The sequence below is a fragment of the Pinus tabuliformis genome, chromosome X (genome assembly GCF_031772625.1).
Source record: "Pinus tabuliformis cultivar Carrire ecotype Pingquan chromosome X, CPIR1, whole genome shotgun sequence".
Classification (NCBI taxonomy): Eukaryota; Viridiplantae; Streptophyta; class Pinopsida; order Pinales; family Pinaceae; genus Pinus; species Pinus tabuliformis.
Window position 1 is genome coordinate 1,576,707,829 of NC_142308.1, and position 4,776 is coordinate 1,576,712,604.

A 4,776-nucleotide genomic window follows, 5' to 3' on the forward strand; every position below is an offset into this window, starting at 1 on the left:
TCAAAAACCAAGCACATACCAATCAAGTACCATTTTCTCCGGGAACAAGTGCTTGAACAGAAAGTCAAGTTGGAGTATGTTCCTTCCAAGGAACAAGTTGCTGATATTCTCACCAAACCATTGCCCAGGGACACATTTGAATACCTCAGGCAAAAGCTGGGGGTTGTTGATGCATCATCTTATTGTTGAACATCTTCTTATTGGTGGTACAAGGCTCAGGGGGAGCACATAATGCATTGTTGGCATTATGGAGAAGGAGATCTTGGAAATAGCTGCAATATGTCTCTATCTCTTTCATGGTGGATTTCTGGTTATTTGTTGCAGATCTGGAGGAGCATGAGCTAAGGGGGAGCATACCCTTTGCCCTTGATGTCAAAGGGGGAGAATGAAGCTGAAGCTTGTAAGGTTGAGGTTGCCAGGTTGAGGTTGCCATCAAGTCCAAAGGGGGAGATTGTTGGCATTATGTTATCTGGTATGACTGTATGTTACAGATGTTGTACTTGATGGCAACTCCAGTGGTAAGGCTCTCAGTTTGTTGAAAAATTAAGAAGGACGCAGGCAATCGGTTCAGAAAGTGCATCCCCGCAGGTATACCATGCAGAACCCGCGTCCAGGGACGCCGGCCAGCCGTTCAGGGGGTGCGTCTACCCAGTGCACACATTTCAAGGCAGAGAAAAGCACGTGGGGGTTTCTTGTGTGGTATCTAGCCGACGGTTTTATGTTTCTATGGTGTCGGCTCGTGGTATTGTTCCATGTTTTGAGGAGGAGCTTGCCTATATAAAGCAAAGGAGTTCATTTGGATTGTGCAATTTGTCTTGGGTTGAATATCTTATTTGGTGAGATCTAGTCCAGATCTAAGAGGGCGAATCTTCTAATGGACTGTGATCTCTATGGCGCATGATCAGATCTGTAGATCTGACTGTTTGGGTTTGTCCTGAAGCCTTCATATCATTTATATCTAAAGGGTCGCAGGTTCAGTGAAGGGAAAGTGCGCCGGGACGCAGGTACTGTAAAGGGCAAGTGCACCGAGACGCAGCACAGTAGAGAGAGACCTGCGTGGGGATGCAGGGTGATCAAGGTTCAGGTGCGTCTCTGAAGCAGAAGGACGCGGCGAGATAGTGTTTTCAGGTGCGTCTCTGTAGCGAAAGACACGGCGCGATAGTATCTTTGGGTGCATCCCTGAAGCAACAGAACGCAGAGCAGTCAAAGGAACAGTGCGTGGGCACGCAGCGGAGCAGAAGGATATCTGCGTGTGGACGCAGAGTAGCAGAAGGTTAACGGCGTCTGGTCGCAGGCCACAGAAAGAAAATCTGCGTCTCTGTTTTAAGATGTTCTGTTGATTGAATTTCTCTATTGATAAGGTGTTCTGGGTTAGTTCTGTTGTTGCTGATCTGATATCTGTAGTGATCTATATCTGTTATGTACTTGTTGATCATCTGATGCTTTATGAAAAGAAGTAGGGGGTTGTAGCTCCCTTCCAGGAGTAGACTGGAAAACGAGAGAGAGAGAGAGAGTTGTAGCTCTCTGCAGGTTGCAGCCTGCGTACTGGTAAAGGACTGCACCCTACAAAATCATTGTAAAAGAAGTTTCTAAATTGAAAGAAGATAGAGACATATTGCAGCAGGTGGTTTTCACCCACATTAGGTTTCCACCTTACATCTTGTGTTCTTTGGTGTGACTATCTGTTTTTCATGCTCATTATTTTATGGTACTGACATGCTAAAATAATTCAAAGATCAAATAAGGAAGATTTATTAAATTGCTAGATAATACTGATTCACCCCCCCTCTCAGTATTATTTCCAACATCTAGTTGTTAGGATGAACCAGTACTTATGTAATTTTCACACTATTTTAAGAGGATTTTGACTGTTGAAGAAATTTGGCTTTCTTGGAGTGAATCGTGTAAATTGGGGAGATTTAGGCTCAATGTATGTGAATGAGAAATTCCCTGTCAAATCTCGAAGGATAAGATCATTCAAAACCTCTGTGTTTATTGTGAAATTCGACGTTTATTTGGTATTCTGTGAGATTGAACGAAATTGTGTTGACTGTGTCAAATTGTGTGTTTTTTTAATTGTGTTTCTCGTGAAATTCTTAAGTCCCTGGCCGCTGTAAAACTCTATGAGAATCCTAGTGGTCCTCGGTCTCGAAGCTCTGAGCTTTGTTTTCATCTGTTGGCTCATAGATTGGATGGTCGAGATGAGCGAAGGAAGACCAAGGATGCAGTGGTGTGAAGATTGATTTTGGACTGTTGGATCTCAGTTGAGATAGATCTATAGAGCTCGGGCGAGGAAGTTACCTGACAGTTAACGAGTAGAAGCGATTGGAGAAAACCACAAGTGGATTTCGGGTGGAGGAAAGGTTGAAAGTAGTAATTCCCCTATCGGATTTGATTCCATACACATAGCGACACGTAGCAGCGAGGAGAGATAGAGGAACCACTTTTTGGGCTGATTTGGAGTGTGCAGGTTAATAGGCCGATATGCGTGCGAGTCGTTAGATCTGGTGGAATGAGATCGACGGTTGATAGACATGGAGCAAGTTCGAGGTCCGGGAGTGTTATGACCGTTGGATCTTGAATAGATCAACGGTGAAGAAGTTCCAACATGTTTTAGAAGGTGGATTTAAAATTTAGTAAACTATGGTTTGTACCACTGTCGGGTCCAGACTAGTGGAAGTTTAGCAGAACTCTGCGACTTTTGGAGGGATCTGCTAACTTAGTGGAAGCTCTAAGGTTGTCAGTGGATGATAGAGAGCCCATTGAACCAACAAATACACCTGCAATTAGATGTAGAAAATATAATAATCTCACAATTTGGGAGATTAACACTCCTTCCTGCACTGAGACCATCGTTAGTAGTGGTATCATAGCAACTTGTTGACAATGAATTGAATCTCAGAAGCAAGAGAAGGAAATACATTATGGCTTTCAAAGTTGGAAGAGGACGAGGACGTGGTAGAAGAGGATGATCAGTTGCAAATGCTGAGGTGATGGAATCTATGCAATATATGCAGACTAGATTAGAAGCATTAACAGTAGGAGAAATATAGATGATGGAGATGTTAGTGAGCCTGATGTTGACACTAAAGAAGAGGAGGAAACTATAGCAGTTACTCCTAAGATGAGATTCTTCCAATCAGTGTTGAGATCCACAGCTAGGCCAAAAACCGAGGCTTCAATATATGCAAGAGGATTAAATCCAGAAGAATTGATAGACTAGATTAATGGCATGGAGAAATTCTTTGGTTATGAAGAAACAGAAGATGAGAAGAAAGTAAAGTTTGTTGTCACCAAGCTAGAAACACATGCAGCACTTTGGTGGGATGGAGTGCAAGCAGAAAGAAAGAGTCTTGGCAAGCAACAAATAAGAAATTGGAATAGGATGGTAGCAAAGCTAAGAGGTAAGTTTCTACCAAGTAATTATCAACGAACCTTGTTGAGACGGATGTAGAATCTTAGACAGAGGTCTGTGACAGTGAGGGAATATACAGAGGAATTCTATAAGGTAAGTATAAGAGTTGGACAAACTCAGGATATAGATGAGAAGGTGGTTAGATATGTGAATGGTCTTAGGATGGACATTCAAGATGAGATAAATATACTGTCTCCTAAAACAGTAGTAGAATCTTATCAGGTGGTGAAGAGGTACTTTTTGAGGAAAAGGAAGTCAAGGTGGTAGAGGAAGATCTACAGCACCTAGAGAGGGATCTAGCAGCAGCTCAAACTAGCATGCAACCATAGGAGGTGATGCAGGTGGCAGAGGGATTTTTTCTAGAGGAAGAGAATTTAGATGTTACAGGTGTAACAAGTTAGGACACGGAGCTTTTGAGTGCCCAGAGAATGCAGGAACAAGTCAAAGGAATGAAATTTTTTGCTCAAGTTGAGTGTTATAGCTCCAAATCTCACTCTTATGGTTTGTGATGCTGCACTCATGGCCTAGGGCAACCCCTCCTTCCAGACCTGGTCCAAAAATTTAAAAAACAGTGTTTTATTCCCTATACGCGACATTGCCCTGAGTTAAACGCGTGTACACGCGGGTCTGTTATACCCAACCCACGTGTATCTATTAAAACACTTAAAAAATAATAAATTCCTCTTTTTCGGGCGGAGATCGCGGGTTTTACCTGCTGGATCACCTGTTATTGCCCGTGGCCCAACTGTTCCCAACCAACTCCTAACTAAAAAACTACTTTGGAGAGGGTATAAAAAGACATCAAAGGGAAGGCCAAGGGGAGAGAGAAAGGAGAGCAAGATTATTATGCTGAGATTTTCCCCTTTTGACCAGGTCTGAAGTCCTTGGTGCTTTCTGCACTTCCCCCATTTTGCATAGGAAACCCTTGTTTCCATGTGTATTGGTGATCATTCATCCTTGATATCATCATTGAGTAAGACTTGGAAGGAGCTCTTGTTGGAGGCTTGAGGCTGGAACGAATCCGGGAGGAAGCTTTGCTTGGAGCCTGCTGAAGGTGTTCAGGTGATATCTTTCCGTTATATGTACTTTATTTGCCTTCATATATAAAGAAACACGTCTTTGTTCCTGAAACAATCTTTCTTTATGCTTATGAGATTCTTGTCTTGAATTCTTATGAAAGTGGTTATTTAAAGATTTTTATAACTAACTTTATAGCATAAAGATGGTTTATACATAAGTATCTGTACATGTACTGTTGTGTTCTTTGATTTGTTTGTCTTGCAGGTCAAAGAAAGAAGAAGGGAACTCCAAGAAGGGTTTGGACCCTAAAGGCCTTCTCGAACGTAGGACCTTAGGTACGT